This window comes from Marmota marmota, unplaced genomic scaffold, assembly GCF_001458135.2.
Source record: "Marmota marmota marmota unplaced genomic scaffold, marMar, whole genome shotgun sequence".
Lineage (NCBI taxonomy): Eukaryota > Metazoa > Chordata > Mammalia > Rodentia > Sciuridae > Marmota > Marmota marmota.
In genome coordinates this window covers 46684870-46703738 of record NW_025999977.1, presented here as the reverse complement: position 1 = coordinate 46703738, position 18869 = coordinate 46684870, and the positions used below count along the sequence as shown (strand labels likewise).

Here is an 18869-nt window from a genome sequence, read left to right as displayed (position 1 = left end):
TCAGGATTCCTCCCCTCCCTCCCCTGCCCCCCAACCCTGCCTAGCGCCTGCGCACTGAGAGACAAAGTTTTGCTGACCCGGGCAGCCAACTTTGGCAGCTGCGCTCGCCGGGCCCGGCTTCTACCAAACCTGCGTCCCCTGCTCTCAGGTTCCACACGACCCTTTCTGCGTTTTTAGGACCGCAAGGGCACACCTGGCGCGCTACAGGAAACAGCTCCCAGCAGATGAGAACCGGCTGGGACCGCGAGTTTCTTCAAGCGCTCCTAGGGCACAGCTTGTGCCCTGGAAGGTGGCAGAGCCGGGTGGGGAGGAGCTCTGTGTACCGCGATGCCGGCCCCGCAGCTTAGGATCCAGAGCGCTTTGTAGGCTAACAGAGTTGCCCCTCCTGCCAGAATCGCTTTCAGTGGCGGAAGACCCCGCGCGTGGAGCAGCTCCCTCACACCCAAGCGTGCTCAAGTCCAGGGCGATAACCCAGGCGGCATTAGCTACTTCCTGGTGCTGGTGGGCCAGGATTACTACTCCAGCAAGCTGAAACATCTGAATGCCTAAATCTGACCCCAGGCCCTGGGCTGAGGAGTTCAATAGAAAGACCAGAGGTAGATCATTGGGGAAGGAGATCAGGAGCTATTTTCCTCTAAGCACAGTCGCACACTCTAATCACACATTTGTTTCAGGATGGATGAGACTTTGGAGAGCTGCAGAGGCATACAAGCCAAGCTCCGAAGTTGTCAACTCCAAGGCCTCTGTCAAAGAACTGGTTCAGATGGAATCTGAAATCTAAAAGGCTCTGGTGAAGAAAAATTCTGTCTTCACTGCCTAGGCCTTATGGAAGGTACCAGTACTATCTTGACTGCTTAGCTTCTAGAAGCTACCTTCAGCTGACCCCAGCCTTGATCCTCCTATCTGCCACCTGTCTGGAACACCTTGCCTGGGTCTCCTACAAGAGGAGGTGTTTGTATATAGTGACTTGGATGGGTCCAGATTCATAGCTCACAACCCCACACTCCCTTCCAGAGTTGTTGCAGACCCCTCTCCACATGAGATTGGGACCAGATCCTGGCCTCCATGGGTCTTTACCATATTGGTACAGCATCTCTTCAGAGTAACTTTCATCCTGTCCAGCTTTGGTTTGTAAAGCCAGCCTGATTTTCTTGAGATGGGTGAGAATTTGATCCTTGACCTAGAAAGATGGTCATGGACAAAGGCACAGTTGGAAGAGATTCTTCTGTGTATCCCTAAGCCTCCAGCCCTGATAATTTTGGTTTGTTCAGGAGGAGGATGAGAGGAGCAGATCTTTGCCCAAAAGATGGATTTTACCCCATTCTACAGGTTAGTGTAGGAGCAAAAGGCCCACATTAATTTGCCTGTGCATCTGGAATCTCAGAAACTGTCAATATGGGGTGATATCCTGGCCAGAGTGAGGCCCCTTGGAGTCAAAGGAAACTGAGATCACCCCCTTCCAAGAGAGTCCAGGGCAGCACGACTTAAGAGCAGGGGAAGACCTGGTAGGAAAATTCAATCAAAGCATTATTGGCCTTCACTGATTCCAAATTTGGGTAAAGGAGTTTGTATGGACAAGCCTCAGCCTCCCCAGGTAGTCAAAGCTTGGGGAACCTCCATATCAGCAGTGAACATATCCAAAAAGAGATAGACACAATAGGACCTCTGGCTGTGGGACACTTGGACACTTAGGAATAGTGACTGGAAGTTCCTGTGGCATGATGTATATACACCATCTCCTGCTCTGACTTTCTCCATGCTCACCTGGGTTTCCTCCACATTTCTACTTGTGTCTCTCTTCAAAAACTGGCCCTTCAACCAACATGCCTCAGGACGTCTAAAAAGCTCCAAGTAGTAGGATCCCTAAAGAGCTCTTGGTGAAAAAGTGTCCATTATTCTAAGGGAAGGAATATGGAACTAGACTTTTAAATTAAGCTTTTGCTAGGCTTTCTGGAAACTTGATCCTGACTCAAGTCAAACCCCTAAACTTAATGGATGTGGGGCAAGGTAGAGAAGTAAGGTTTAGTGCAAGGTCTTTAGGACCCAGGGTCCCAAACTTTGCTGCATGAATCGGATCATAATACAGGACAGGACTGTGCCTGCTGGCGTTCCTGAGCCTCTGCAAGGGTTCCCTGTTTCAGACTTCCAAGTTGCTGCCTCCTAGGTAGCCCACAACTGCACAACTTCAGAAAGACAGGAAAACGAAATATGAGATTGGCTAGGAGCTGAAAGGTCCTCCATCCCACTGAGGTCCTAAGTAAAGGACCCCCAAACATTGGCCTCCATCAGAGTCCTGATTCCCTCTGAAGCAAGGCCAGCAGGAAGAAGTCCAGGAAGCTAGGGACCCCTCTGCCCCTGGAAGGGAGAGCAACTGGTGGAATCCTTTCCCCCCTCCTATTTAAGAGAAATTGATCAGATCATGTAGGGCCTACATCTTAATGCTGTATCCGGATTGCGACCGGGATGATCCAGGAGGACTGGACCCCAGACACCCAAGAGCTACGAAAGCACTTTTTAGCAAAGTCAAATCGTTTAAGACTCCAGAGGACCTCAGGTTTCAAATTTGGTAAATGACCTCGGTAGTTTGGATCTACCCAAGGGTCCTGTCCTCCCAGGAGCCCAGTGCACTCCTGTCCACACGCCCGCCTCACTCCTGGGGGTCCAGCGCACTCAGCAACCGAGGGCAGTCTGCCACACGCGGCTGCTGGCAGCCTCTGCTCCCTTAGAGCCTTCGGAATCCAGCCGGCGACCAGACCCTGAGCAAAAGCCTCGGCTCCTGGCTCTCTCGCCCATTGCCTGCCCGGCAGAACCAGAGACATCCGAGGGATCCCAGACTCAGCTGGACCTGGCATTCTTGAGAAGAGTCCCCCCCCCCCCGACACACACACCTTAGGAACCAGAACTCCAGGTCCGGGTCCCTCGCTGCACTCTACAACCCTCGTGTCCCGGTGGAGTCCAGCAGGAGTGCGATCCCCAATTCAACCCCTAGCCTCCTGGTCACTGACCCACTGATCTCAGCTAGTCCACTGCTTTTCTCGGTCACACTGGGAAGCTAAGAACTTTTGCTTTTCTTCACTCCCCAACTCCAGCCCTTCTCCAGCTCATTCGGAAAGAAAGAGCCCTAGTCTGTCTTTGGAGTGAAAATTGAGCAGCTTCCAGAAAATTAACTAGAAAGTGGCCTATATTGCTTTGGGTTGTTTGGGATTAAAAAAAATTAAATGAACCCTACCTCTCTGCACTCCCCAGACACACGAACATGACCTCATTCTTTTAAGTGGAATTTACTTAACACTTGCAGCTTTTTTTGCTTCCAAAGCAAGTTTTCCTGTAACTACTCCGTGGACATTTGGGTGTCTACTGATTAACCACCACCACCACCCCCCTTTCCCATGTACAGAGCTTTCAAGTAATCGGGAGATTTAGGTGTCCCTCTGTATTCATTTAGATGATGGATTGTAATGGCTCAATAGTTCCTCTGGAACCATTACGGTCAATCAGGTCAAAATCCAGCTTGGGGAGGGGAAAGTTTTTACGTTCTGGAGGTAGGTAACAAGGTGACTTCCACGAATATTTGTGGCTGTAACACCTCTGAGAATGCACACCCAGTGCAGGGTCCTGAGTCAGAGAGACGCCAGATGAACACAAAAGCGGGTGTTTATTGTTGTGACATGGACATACAAGTTACAGTATCAAAACTGAAAGGGAAAGTGAACTGCATTTTTTTTTTCTGGGCAGTTCCCGTTTCGTAAGTTCTTTATGAGCACACACGTAGTTTGTCATTAATTGCCACCTGAATAAATGAAATAATGCACACACGCGCTTATCTACCTTTCCTTTATGAGAAGAATACGCAGAAAACATGAGTATTTGTATGGAATTGCATTTACCATTACCATAAAATGTAAGGATAATGACTCGTGAGGCTCACACGTAAAATATGTGCAAAAGGCAAGGTAAATTTTTTTAAATTATTATTATTTTGGTGAAAATTTGAGTTGTCAAAATTATTTTTTACATGTTACAGATGTGTTCTAGGGTCACTGAACTTTTTCTTTATCCAAGGTGGAAGAAGTAAGTGCATCAGAAACGACCCAGCGTCTAATAAACTGAGGATGATGAAGGAAAGTTATTTGAACGGAATTGTTCGTAGTTGGAGTGAAACTGCACATGGAATCACCTTCCCCGGCAGCGCTGCGTCCTGGATGGGCTCCGTCTGCGGCGGTCCGCGCTGAAGGAAAGCACGTTCGCGGTAATTAAACATTTCCAGACACTGGAGGGTTATTATCTGCGGAGCGATTTCCGGCAGGGGACTCTGAGCAAGTCTGGTTGCGAGGTTTTAACAAGAAATTCCCTGACCCAATCTTAAAGAAAACGTGCCCCCTGCTGGTGAGCAAGCGACATGTCCCGGTGCCCCTTCCTCGAAAAGTCACAAATCCAGTTATCCCCGTTTCATTTTACCTACCAGGGATTTTTTATTTCCTTGAACATTTATTTTCTCAGTTACGAAATTTACTTTCGTTTGTTTAAAACTAGGCGTGCTCTTACTCTACCAGAGATCCAAGCGAGAAATTCCCTCTCGCTAGGGAATTTCTGTTTCCCTGCTCCAAGCCTTTTATATCTGTGAGGACATTTTTTTTTTTCGCTCAATAATCGGAAATCCGTAGAAACTATTTACTACCATCAGCTTCTGATCCTAAGATGAGCCAAGATCTACTGGGAACCCTTCAGTAGGCATACCTCCCGCGCGCAGGGTGCAGGGTGGCATGGGGTTGGCTGGTGAAAGGGCCTCGCTGTCCCATGGATTCGCTCTCTCCCCAGCTCCAGGTACCCCTTTGTACCCAGCCTCCTGCGGATTCAGATGCCCAGCTCTCAGAAGAAGTGATGGAATGGAGAGTCTGTTGCTTTGAATCAGTTTCACTGAAATGCATGAGCTTCCTGTCCCTTCCTTTCTCCTATACCATTTTTGTTGATTTCTTTCCCTCTTGGAATTCCCTCAGGGTATTTAGTCAAACCCTCTCTTCTCTTTGTCATCAAAGCTTGGGCTCCCCCATAGAGACCTGAAGAGAGAAACCTTAAGAATTTACCTAATAAGCTCTAACTCTTTGATAGGTCCTCTGCCTACAGAGGAACGCCTTGGCTCAGAGATCCTCCAGGAGCTTTGGTTGTGCACTTGCCTGGATCCACACTCCTTCCTGGCACTTTTGGAAGCTAGAGCAGAAATCACACTTTCTAAAAGAAAGAACACAGAGGCTGAGAGCAAGGTTGTGTCAAGTCACACTGCATAGTCGGGGCAGAAGCATCACTTACTATATCCTTGGTTTCTCCAATTTCATTTGGCAGCTCTTACTCCAATCATTGGAGCAAAGTCTTCACAACATCCACAGGGAAAACAAGCCAGGGACAAGGGAAAGACCCACTCTCTGCCCTGCTCCAGGAAGTTAGAGAAAGGTTGTGTACTTCTGCCACCCATCCACCATTCATTGCTCCTTTAAGAGGTAGAATCTCCCAGTTGCACATCCTGAGCTTTCCATAAGGGGGGGAAGGAACCCAACCTACACACTCTAGACAACTGCTACATTCACTAACCCTCTGTAAGTGATACAAAGCCACATTGTGCCTTACCCTGGTGTACAAATAACTACCTACAGAATGGAAGGGGACTGGGTCATTTGCCTCTTTAGTGCTTATAGGGGGCTTCCTCTATTCAGACTGTTGCATGGTAGAGGTGCTGGGTCCCCATATGGTAGCCCAAGAGGAAGAGAAGCTTTTTCTCCTGGGAACCTGGGTGGAATCCTATCTGATTCTGTGCTGCTATCTGATGTTTCTCCATTAAGTGCAACTTGAACCCAAATACTAGATTTTAAGAGATGTGGGAGGTAAGGTAGGGTGAGGGATTGGAATTAAGGATGCTCCCCTATGGGGACAAATCCAGAGTAACCAGCGATCTGGAAGAAAACTATTCTCTCTGCTAGAAGAAACCTCATTGCTCATTTATAGGAAGTTAGACTCCTAAATAGGAGATATATTTATGGATCTGTGTTACACCATAATGTAGTGGAATATCTACACAGACCAAGGAAACATATTCCCTTATTGTAACCATCCACAAGGGCCAGGCACCCTTTTCTCAGGGTCTAAGATAAAAGCGATTTCTTGTATTTGGAATGGCAATCCCAACACAGTCCCCTGCCCCTTGGGCGACTCCAGGCAAATAAATTTGTCAGTCATGAATCTAATTCCCTAATTCCCTTTTCACTTAAGAGAAGCATTTACTGAAATATATGAGCAAATACAAAATAGAAAACGGATACTCTATTAGCATGTGATTTTTATTTCAAAATCAATAATGGTTGGGTTCTTTTGGTCCATTTAGATATAAGTTTGCATATTACATGTCAGCAATAAGAAAATGTTGAGAAAACTTAAAAGTAAAGTGTTGGTATCTATCTATTTCAGATGAAGAGTTTCTGGAATTATGATTTTGACAAAAATTCAGTCTGTAGCAAACATTTCAGGAGATCCATCTAAAGAGAAATAAGCCATGTATTGTAGTGGGCATTATTCATTCATTCCCTGAGAAGGTAGCCAGGAGGATCTGCAAAAGGCCACCGGGGCTTGAATGGGTGGCAAAAGGGCTTAGTTCTCAGCACCCAGGGTCATGCACGGGCAGTAACATAACTGTGAACTGGGTGCCTAAGCAGGATGCCTGTCATGGGACATCTTAATCTTAGCCAACCTAGCAACAGGGCCACCCACTGAAGAAAGGCTGAGCTGGGCTAATGTCCCCAGCTCAGTTCAAGAACAGCTCAGTCAACTACTTCTGGCTGGGATGGTAACTGAGCATTAAGGTGTTCATGTTTTAAGAAGGTCCTTGTCAAAAATATTATGCAACAAAATCCCTCAGAGAGCTTGGGAAAATGCAGGTTCTCAAGCTCTATCTTTGGCACCTCTCATTTAGGAGACCTACAGTGACCCTGGGAGTTTGCCTTTTGAAAAGCCCTACAGATTATTCTGATAACAGAAAACTTTAGAACACAGGGATTCCGAGAACACAGGCAACTAATGGTTCCACACAGTAGTGTCTGGGTTTGGATAAGAATCCTAAGGATTGAAAAGAGAGCAAGATTCAAAGACATGGCTCCTCACTAAAGCCTTTCACACACTTGAGTAGGTGTTTCTAGTTGCAAATCTCCCTTTCTTTATCTATAGGAGAAGGAGATTCAACCTGATACTTATCAAAAGCCTTTTCAACTCCTAAGCTTTAAGTCTCTGCTACCTACTAGTAGAATAAAGAGTGATCTGAGGGCAAGGTCCTCGGGTTTGTTCCCAGTCACTGCATATAGGAGACTCTCCTGATGCCTACATGTAGATTTATCTGAGTGAGTGAACCACCCAAGGTATTGGAAAAATACCCACGGTGGTCCAAAGAGAACAAGTCACTTTTGCAAGAGTGCTGTCTTGGGAAAGCAAGAGAGAATCAGTGAACAAACCTGTCCCCTTAAACATTGGTCAAATGGAGGAGAGTAGTTTCAGGCCAGCAGGTGTTAGCTCGAGTGCTGGAAGTCTAGTCACATTGTGAGAGAAGCCGGGAACAAGAGATCTCTGACTCTGTTTAGAAGGCTGAATAGAGGTACTAGGACAGCTGATCGTGCCTATTTGTGTGTTTCTTGGGATCAGGATATTACACACTAGCCAATAGATATGTTTGTTTTTCAAATAGTTTTATTTTGACAGTACTTTTTTCAATTTTGGTGTGGTAAAATTTCACTTTACATATCTATTCATTTTAAAAGTAGTATAAACTTGATCTATAGTAAACGTTTTAGTCATCTGTCATGTGCATAGATGAGGTAATAATATACATAAATGTGAAGCATTTAGAAGGATTTTCTTAGATTAGGTGTATGTATACAGTTTAATAGAAAGGAACCATGCTTTCAATCCTTTGCACTATTTAAGTCACTTTACCAATGAAGGAGAATAAGTCACTTGAGAAAACATGGCTCTAGTATGCTGCACCTTCAGATGGAGACATCATTCTGTTACTCTTATTTTATTAGCAAGGTCCGGGGGCCTTCCTGTGGCTGGGTCAGCCTCTTCAGTAGAGTCCTGGAAATGGAAGGAAGCCTTGAGACCGGGACAGCCATAGGGCTTCTCTGGACTCTCTCTTCTCCAGAGCTTGGCAGGCAGTGTGGACCTGCCAAAACTCTGTGAATTCTTTCAGCAAAATGAAGAGTACAATACGATGATTATTTTCAATTTACGTCTGAAGATGCTGTGGCTTAGACATGGTATGCAACTTCTCCCAGTCACGCAGCTAGAGCCAGGATCGAAACCCAGATATGTTCAATTCCAAAGCCTAAGTTTCTAATGGAGGCCCCCTGGATACTTGGTATGGTCTGCTGGTGACATCAGCTTCACCTGGGAACTTGCTAGAAATGCAGAAACACAGGCCTTGGCCCAGACCTACTGATTTAGCATTTGTGTTTTTACAAGATCTGGGCCCCATAGGGAGGCATGTGAATGTTTGCAACACATACCATTCTGATTCCCATGCCTAGGCATCAGCCCTGCTCAGTGTCTTTGCTTTAATCTCAGCTTCTAGAACAAAAAAAAAAATAGAAAAAAAAATACAAAATCAAACTAAAGACTTATAGACTACAGCTCAGGAAAAAAAAAGGAACGGTGATGCCAGCCACAGGTACCCTATGGAGCCACAAGCCCAAAATCTGCTGCCACTTCTACTCTGGCCTGACAGGAAGGAGTTTAGCTGGCCAGCAACTTGGCTTTGACGCTTCCATGTGGTCACTCCTTTCCCGTGGCACCAGAAGTCAGAGTGACTGAGCACAGAGTCACTGACAGGGACAGGTGAGCAGCTTCTCTGTAAGGCTAGGCTTCAGGGCTTGTTTCCTGGATAATGAGGGCTGCAGCTGAACCTGGCAGTACCTGGGGGTGGAGGACCATGGCACCTGCCTTTACCCCCCACCTCCTAGTGGAAGAAGAAATAAGAAAGAGCTCATGCATTTACACAATAATATACATGTTGATGATATTTGCACATTAATTATGCATTGTTCCTGTGTAATCTTAGCACAGTTAACATTTTTTAGTTCAAAAGGTATTGATAGTTAATGATAGCGTGAGAAAATTATGCAAAGGATCAATGCTTTGAAGATCACGAAGCTTGTAAATATGTACTCTTATCTGATTATATCTGCCAAACTAGTTATTATATCATTGCCAGTTGACTCCCAACATGCAACTTCCTTACCAACAAAAGGAAGCCCATTACAAGAAGTATCCTTTTCAGACCTCTCTCTTGACAATCAAATGCAGAAAGTGCCTAGGTGGAGGCAAAGTGGCGAGTGTCCAGCTGTGTGAAGAAGAGCAGCACAAGGTCAACGTGCGGGACTACACAACAACGTCATGGTCTCCCTCTTTACATGGGCCTTTCTGTCTGGAAGCCCAGGGCTTTCAGGCTGGTCTGAATCTACTTTCAGAATCTTTCTTATTCTGAGCTTGGAGGGGTAGCAAGCATCATCACATCCCAGAGATGTGCTTTTAAAGAGGAGGGTCAGAAAAAAGAAACATGTTTAACTTAGAGGATTGACATAGAAACAGTGACACTGCCTCTCTCTTAAAAAGCTCAAAGTAGAAAATATTGAAGAAACCTTACTTATCATCTTTGATATTCCCATGTCACCGATGAGAAATTCAATTCTGGAAATACAGTTCACCCTGTACAACTGAAACTCAGAGCCCGCTTACCTGACAGTCAGTAGGGGCTGTGTGCATTTTGTTCCCTGTTCCCAATTTTGTGACTTAGGACTTGAAGGAAGGTGCTTTACCCAGGGCCTCTCTTTGTTTCGTGTCTTCAGAGGACAAAGCCAGCATTCCTCAGTGATGTTTCGGGTACGATGCCCTTCACAGACCTACATGCACACCAGGGCATCCAGACCTATGCCTGGGCCGGGTTTGGATGATTGCTGCTCAGTGTAGCAGCTTTATGAAAACATTAAATGTCATTACTCATTTCTTCATGTTCAGAATATATACTTCAACATTTTTTTCTCTGCAGACAAGTGTCACTTTTACTGCAATCTTCAGGCCAGATGTTCTTGATATAAGTGGTAACAGCTGCCACGCTGGCAGGAGTGTGGCTCCAGCCAAGTCACTTTCCAAAAGAGCCCAAGAGCCCTTTGTGTAAGAACACTGATGTGACAGGAGAAACTCGTACCTGGCCCTCCAGAGCTGCTCAGGAAACCTCTGTGAAGGCTGGAACAAGGGCACTTGGGGAGGGCTACCTGCCAAGCTGCGGACTGCATTTCCTTCTTCCTCCATGACGAGTTGGAGACCCAGGGTAGGGAGAGCAACTGCCTCCTTCCCTCAGGCTCCTTTCAAAGCAGTGTTTGGAATGCCATCACCCATTATCCACATCCTCATTTGTCTGGGGACCAAGTTACTACCCTTGCTTTCTGTCACACTCACCACAGCCTTCTGTGATCTTAAGTTGACATGCTATTGTTTTTGAATTTTGCTCCAGTTGCAGACGCCTGGTAGCATTTATCTTCTCAGTTCCCTTGGGCCTTGGTGAATTCCTCAATAAGGTCCCATCTCAGCGTCAGCATTTCCAGAAACTACAAGCACAATTTACTTCCATCTTCAGCTAAGACTGGAGGCTGGATTCAGCCAAAAAGTAACTTATTGCCTTTGCAATGTTTGGCTCTTGGATGAGTGGCCTGTTATCCAAGAATCTCATCATGTTGAGTAAGGTTGAATTTATAAGATCCACAAAGACATGGACAGACAGACAGGCACGCTCTGCTCTCTCCACACACTACCTAACACAGCTGTGGGTGGCTGCAGCGTGGCCCTTCTTCCAAGAGGTGGCGAGCTCATTCTGACTAAGTCCTGGCTCCTTCCCATGGGAGTGAGGCCAGTCTTTGGCAGGAGTAAATCACTTTTGGTGTTGAGTCTGGCTGAATGTGAACTTCAAGAATGGATGCCCTCCTGAGCTTGAGTTTTCAAGAGGCCAGTGGTCAGCAGAGGACATTTGGCCAATGACTTCCAGGGGTGGTCCATTCACAGTCCCTCCATCCAGGATCATGGGCTTCTGCCCTGAAGAAGCAGCATGCTGCCTACAAACCAAGAGGTGCCGGAGATAGCTGGGCTTTGGGATCACATTGGACAGTTTCTAGTCCTGACCTTGCCTCTTATCAGCTACTTGGTCTTGGACAAGCAGCTTAACCACTTGAAATTTCCATTTCCTCATCTGTAAAAGGGGATGAACACCTGTTTTATGGGATTGTTGTGATTAATGAACCGACATTCAGAAAGCTCCTGGCATCAAGAAAAGAGCTGATAAATGCTCTTTCTTTATTCAACAGGGACCAGATTGTGGTTTATTCATTTTTGAGCCAAGCAGACTTTTGGGGGAAGCCCTGCCCCACATTCAAGAAAGTTTTTAAGCCTGACACTGCAAGTATAGTCAGGGCAACTGTACCTATTATTACGCCAGGGTTGCCCAGTTCTTCACCCACTTTTCCACACTCTGCCTAGTGCCCTGGGGCTGAAGCCCTCAAAACTACATTCCTCTTAACTACTGTCATGCAGTTAGACTTGAGATAGAGGGCGTGGCATGGAGGAGAGACTGGAATGTGGTTTGCTCCTGCTTTTGTCATTGTTACCCTAACGATGGCCCTTCACTCAGCATCACCAACAGGTTCTAGTCTCCAGTTTCTCCAGCACACCTAGAACAAGTTTCATCCAGCCCTGGGAAGATGCTGTCACCTGCTGGCTGGGCAATGCCCTGTCCCAGAGTAGAGTCTCTACTCCATGGACTTCCTATTCTGAGGTCTGAACCTTTCAGAACTGGCAGGGAAATGCTCCCTCCTCAAGAGGCCGAGCACGGATCCCCCTGAGCTTCTAGATTGTAATAACTGCCTCCCCCCACCTTTGGGTTCCCACCCTCACTCGAGTTCTCTTGCTCTCTCAGACTCCCTCATCTGTTGAGCACATTTTCTACATTAAATTCTACCTGTTGAAATGCCTAGCATGGCCTCTGTCTTCCTGGAAGGACCCTGACTGTCACAGAGACCATACGCCTCAGTCGGCTCTGCCTCTTCAAACTTGTTTTCCTGCCATCTTATCTGATCTAGTATTTGTCCCTGACAAAATTGTTCTGGTTTCCATGATCAATTGTAAGGCCGATTTAGGTGTAGTTGACCCCCACAACAACAGGCCGGGGGGGAAGGAGTTTAAGCACCTGTGTTTATTAGGCTTCTTGCTGTAGATTTCTTTAATTTCTCTTTCATCTGGAGCCAAATATGTATTTTCCACATCAGGCATTCCCCTGATGGTTTAGAAAGAGGGAGCTCTTTGATCATGACCCACTGTCAGAGCTACACAAACATTGCCCGTCTTGTCTCTCTTGTAATTCTGGACTTAGCCCAAGAGTCCTGTCTTCATGGTCCCTTCCCAGGCTGACCTCTCAGGGAAGAGATTTCTCCCATTTAGAATATTTTATATATGAATACCCTAGTTTTTGTTGTTGTTGTTTGTTCATTTGTTTACTTGCTTTGTGGTTTTTTTTTTTTTGGGGGGGGTGGGTTTTTTGATTTGTTTGTTCATTTTGTTTTGTTTGGTATTTTTTCAATGTAGGGTTCGCTCCTATGCAATCTTCACATGACTAGAGTTCATGGCGTCTCTGAGCCTTTGAGCAAGGTGCTGTCTTTCCTTGGGGTGACATTCTATTGATTCTCAACCTACTCACTCATTGTCCCCTCTCTGCTCAGGCAGGGCCACCTCCTATTACCATCGTTTCAAATGCATTTTTATCAGTTGGAACGGCTGGTAAGCACCTTGATAGAACTTTCTGTACTTTTCTTAACTCCCTCTCAGAACGTATCAATTTTCTTTTTCACTCCAGTGATCCCCAGGTTCTTCTTGTTCGTGCCTCCTCTCCATGGCCTTTCTTTCCCCTTCTCTATTCCTAACCTCACATGCTCCGGGATCTCTTACACGTTTGTGTTTTTGCTCGTGTTGTTTTCTCAGCTTGGAGCTCACCTTCCTCTGCAACCTACGCTTCCTTCACGTGCTTCCTTTGTTACTCCAGGTTGAGCTCAGTGTCCTTCTGGACCGTCATTGTCCTCTCTCACGACCCCTATCACTGCACTTGCCACATTTTGCTGAAACCATCTCTTTTATTCCTGTCTCTTCGAGTGGGCTTCTCCATAAGCTCCAAGGATGAATGGTGTGTGTTGGGTGCCTCAGGACTCACAGTGCGTAATATAATGCCCGTCACACAGGAGGCACTTGATAAGTGTCTGTTGACCTAAACTTAATACATATTTGCTGAATGATTGAGTGACATGGAGGCAGTGATTCCAAGAGCTGCCATTTTTTTCTCCCCTGGACCCATATTTATCTCCTTCTTCCCCTGCCAAAACCCCAACGATTGCTTCACTATGCTGTATAATCTTTCTGTCAGGTCTCTGACACACAAAACACATGTAATCATTCCATTATGAGGCCTGGCACTAAGTTTAAGCTGAATGTGCAGATTTATTAGATCTTGTACCAGGAAACCAGTGAGGCAGGGATTTAGGGGGATTTCCCAAGGGGATGCCTCATGTACTTTGAGGCAATTCTATGCTCCACTGGGAGCCTCAGCTGTCCTTACAGATTGTGTTTCTGCATCTTCCTTTGAGATATGTGGGCTGGCTACTGCTTTGAGCTGACATGGAACCAGCAACCTGCACATTGAACATTTATGGCAGCCCCCTGAATTGACTAGAATGTGCTCTACTATGGACCTTCTACTTTAGTGCAAAGGCAACTTGCAAACAATTTAAACATCTGTTCACTTGAAAGTGCACGTTGCATTCTGGCTACTTGGCTGCACTGATTTGCTTATGAACTCCTCTTCCTGGAAAGAAAAGGTATTGGTTGCAGATAGCAAGTACCTAGCACGTATTCTCCAAGTATTTGTCTGTCCCTGTTCATTCAGGAATGTGACTGATCAAACCCTCTCCAAACTGTAAGACTCAACTAAATCCTGCCTCCTCTAAAAAGCTTTTTCAACCATTCTGGTTCAAGGTCTTTCTCTTGGAGCTCTGGAGATAAATGATGCCCAAGTTCAGGACTTCAATGTATTGTCTTAAAAGGACATGTTAGTGCTTAAGAGCTCTGGCTGGGAATTATAAAACTCAAATACTGGTCCAGGTACCTTTGTGATGTTGGCTAAGTCACTCAATTCAGTGAGCTTTGTCCTCTTCCCTTCTCTTTTATCTTCTCCTCTTTCTTCTCTGTCCCTTGTCTCTCCCTCTCTTATGTAACACTGCCTCCTCAGTTTTATGGGGACCATCAAGTGACATAAATGTGAAAATACTGTGAAGACTATAAAATACACAAGAGAAAAGGTCATTGAATAAAAAGGAAGGATAGTAGATATCCTTATTCCGTAGGCTCTGGATGCCATCAGGAGCTGGTGGCAGCAGGAGGCAGTGGGTGATTTCAAAAAGCCAGATTTAGATGGATTCATTCCTCCTATAGATGGAGGTCAAGTTTGAATTGAATGGGAAACTACTGCCAAAACATTCATCAAAGGGGCCTAAAATCAAAAGAACCGTGGGGTCCAAATCTTAGAAACAACCCGAGCAATGGCCCATTCTTTCGCTTGTTCAAGGTACAGTTACCAAGTATCCCTAAGTACCAGATACTGTGTGCTGTGGTCTGCACGTTGCAGCCCTCACCTCCAATGTGATGATATTTGGAGATGGTGCCTTTGATAAATGCCTTTGTCCATTTTGTGTTGCTGTAACAGAATATCTTTATATTTATATAAAGAACAGGTTTTATTTGGCCCAAGAGTCTGGCGACTGGAGAGTCCAAATAGCAAAGAATCCGGGGAGGGCCCCCGGGAAGCCTCACAATATGATGGAGGAGCAGAGGGGAAGTAGGCAGGTGTGTAAGAGAGGCAGCAGGATGGTGAGAGGGGATGCAGGATAGGGGAAGGCCGGGCTTGCTCACTTCTTTATACCAACCCATTCTCAGGGGGACAAATCCAGTTGTGAGACCAGCACTGGTTCCTCCGTGAGGGCCATCCAGACACAGACTACACGAGTTTTGACAGGGATGAACCACAGCCAAACCATAGCAGAAAGATAATTAGGTCTTGATTAGACCACGAGGGTGAAGTTTTCATGATGGGACTCGTGTCCTCATAAGAAGAGAGACCAGATTCCCCCCACTTTCCTCTCTCACCCACACATACACCCAGGCACCAAGGAAAGGTCATGTGACACAGTGAGATGGTGGCCTGCTTTCCAGGAAGAAGATCCCCACCAGAACCCAGCCACACTGACATCCTTATCTCAGAACAGTGAGACAGTGAGAAATGACCATCCGTCTCCTCAGCCACATGGTTTGTGGTGTCCTGTCATGGCAGGCATGCAGTGAGGCACTGCCTGGGGCACAGGAGACCCTGTAGTGAAGCAGGCACAGTCCCTGTCCCTCCTGAGTCTCTAACCCACTGGGGAGTGAGACTAGGAGAAAGGCAGGTGATGCACAGAGGCATGGATTATAAGGGCAGCACTACCAGGGGACAGGAGGGCTCCTAACCGGGTGCTGGGGGTGCCAGGAGGGTCTTCCAAAACAAAGTGACATCACACTCAGGAATGAAGATTGCAAATGAAGAACAAATATAAAAAGTTCAAGAGCAGGGATCTGAGGACTCTCTGGGGAGAGACAACAAATAAATAAATAAAACACTTTTTGAAAAAAATGTCATATTTTGTGAGTTTTTCTCATTTTAAGTAAAAGACAGGCCTTGAGCGTCAGTCCTCCCACTGGTCTAGACACTCTCCAGGATCCTGATAGGGGTCCCAGCCGTATGCAGTATGGCCTTTCTCTAGGTCACACCTTCCTTCATGAAGGGGAAGCTTCTAGAAAGAGTGACTCCTATATCCACTCTGCACAACAACCAGATACCAAGACACGAAAGTTAAGACCAGAGACTTATGTATGTGGGTAGAGGGAAAAAATTACATATACGGGGACAGAAATTACTCTATTAGAAAATCTTTTCAGATCTCAAAGCTCTTTATGGCCCACATGTGATAGATAAATTCTTACAAATTTATAAGACTGCCAACAGCCAGTGTAAAAATAAAGTTGCTTAACGTATCAATGGCAAAACTAAATTTCAATCACTCATGAGAGAGGAAAGACTTATCTTTCTACTCTCTGTATAAAATTTTTTCTCACAGGAAAAGAGATTAAAGAGTATACAGCCAAAAATACAGGGAGAATTCATTATCAGGCAATTAACTAATAAAAATATTGTTTATATTTTATAATGTACTTGTCATTTTTTAAAAAAATGTCCTATTTTGTGAGTTTTTCTCATATTAAGTAAATATTCACTTATGCCTTGTTTTGTTTTATGATTTTCTGTTCTTTTTCCCAACGAAGGCCTCACAAATCACATAAGCTTCTGGGTCTTCCAAACCTAGGCATATCCTGGTTAACCAAAAGAGTTCCTTGAATTGCTGGAACTCATTTCTCCTGGAACTGGGAGTTTCTCCAGAAATGTTAGTTTTTGATTGGTGTGTAAATCCGGGCCCTGAGGCATGAATTTCTCCTACAGCCAGTGTGCCCTGCAATGACTGCAATGACTGTAAGCCACTGGTGCCCTCCACCTTGTAGTTGAGCCAACGAGGAGATACTTGAAGGCCTGAGTAGCCTATTTTCCTTCCCAGAAAGAATTCTATATTCTGAGAAGAGTCAGCTAGAGGCCAAAGGTTGGTAGAGTACTGGTTTGTGCAACTGGAGACCAGAGAGTGTCCACTTCTGCATTTTGTTGCCTGTCTTAGTCAATGTATGCTGCTATAACAAATGCCAAAAGGCTGGGTACCTTATAAACAACAGAAATTCATTTTGCATAGTTCTAGGATGTCCAATATCAAGACACTAGCAAAATTGGGTCTTGGTAAGGGCTGTTTTCTGCTTGTAAAATGGTACAATGATGTTGCTTCCTTTGAGAGGAGATGACCACTGTGTCCTCCTAAAGTGGAAGAAACAGAAAGTGAAAAAGGACCTAGTAGTTCCCTTTATAAGTGGAGCCCTCCTGGCTTCATCTCTCCTTCAGGCCCCACCTCTGGATACCAGTGCACTGTGGATCATTTCAACATAAATTCTGTAGTGACACAAATGACCAAACCAGAGCATTTCCCTGCACAAGATTTTGGAGGAAGAACCTCCAGTGACGTGGGGAATGTAACAAGAGCCCCAGGCTAGATGAGGGTGATACGGGAACTCAGGAGGGCAGAAGGAAGGGAAAGGCTTGTTAAAATCAGGCAGAGAGACCCCTGTGAATATCACCAAACCACCTCCAGATTCCAAGAACAGCGGTGTGAGCAGCCCCTAGTGGAGCTATGGGTCATGCATGACACCAGCCCGTGGGCTCACAATGGACAAGCTGGCCACAGCCTCTAAGTAATGGAAAATTGGAGACACATGGCAGCAACAATTGAGAAAAGCATGGTGGGAGCCATCAGCCAGACCTGGAAAGGCTCGGTCCACACGGGGATTGGTTGTCTATTTACAAGGGCAGATACTCTTAGGCACCTGACTCTTTTGTTTTCCTTTTTGGTCAAATGCCTACAATGCACTTTGGACATCGATAAAACAAAGGCAAAGACTCATGGATTAGGTAGAGTTCTCTAGAGAAACAGAACAAACGTCTTCTAATGAAGAATTGGCTCGTGCAATCGAGGAAGCTGACAAGTTTCAAGATCCGCAGTCATCACGCTGGTGACCCGGGAGAGCCGATGCTGTAGTTCCAGTCCAAGTCCAAAAACCCGAACACCAAGGGAACTGATGGTGTCATTTCCATCCAAAAGCCAGCAAGCTCAGGACTGAAAAGAGCCTTTTTTTTTTTTTCAGTCTTAGGTGGGAAAAGACCAGTATCCTAGCTGGAGCAGTCACCCAGGGAGTATACTTATTCAGTCTTTCTGTTCCATCCAGGTTTTTAATTGATTGGATGAGGCCCATCCAAATTAGGGAAGACAATTCAAATGTTAACCTCATTAAGAAAAACCCACACAGACATACCCAGAATAATGTTTGACGAAGTGTCTAGAACCTTGTGGCCTAATCAAGGTGACACATAAAATAAATCATCACAACCCTCAACTCCTTTTGTCTTATCTCTTGGAAAGCAAGAAGGAAATGATAAAGAAAATGAGGAAAATTCTTAAACTGTTTCTTAGGGCCTGGAGAAACAGAGGTTTTCCTACCTCACCTTTAAAAAAAAATCCATTAGTGTGGGTGGTACATCAAAGATTAGGTAGAAGCAGGGATTTTTTCAAGGGGTGTTTGGTATCCCAAACACAAGTAATTCTGCTAGGTTTACCCTTTCTTCATTACTTCTTATAGTCACAATAAGACTTAAAGTTCTCTGAAGGAAAAAGACTCCACCTTTCCTCATGTACACCATTCACCAAAGCTGAACTTACTAATTGCTGAATAATTTGCAGGCAAAGTCCTAGGTCTCAGGTAGCTTCCTACAGGAAAGATTTGTTGCTCATTAATGGAGAATTATCGCCTTTCAATAATCCAGTTCTATAGGGAGTGCACAAAAAGCTTAAAGACCCTCAAATATTGAGGAATAAAATCAAACCCACACATTCATCACTTAAATTAATCATTCTTTAATTATGTCCTGTGGTGTCTCCATCATAGGGATTCATACAGGAAAGCATTGTCTAAATCCAGATCTAACATCCTTAGCAGAAATTCAGATAAAGCCATGAGAAATTCAAGGATATAATTGTGGAATGAGCATTAACTATTTTAACAAAGAAAGC

The 18869-nt window shown here is 45.3% G+C and overlaps 1 protein-coding gene across 1 annotated transcript in view; it reads right to left on the bottom strand.

The window, feature by feature from the left end:
- Nucleotides 1-3005, bottom strand: part of Osr1 (odd-skipped related transcription factor 1) — a 9614-nt gene extending 6609 nt beyond the window's left edge. Inside the window, exon 1 of the mRNA XM_048804770.1 lies at nucleotides 2889-3005. The gene's annotated coding sequence lies outside the window, so the exon portion shown is untranslated. The remainder of the gene's footprint in view (nucleotides 1-2888) is intronic.
- Nucleotides 3006-18869: the final 15864 nt, after the last annotated feature.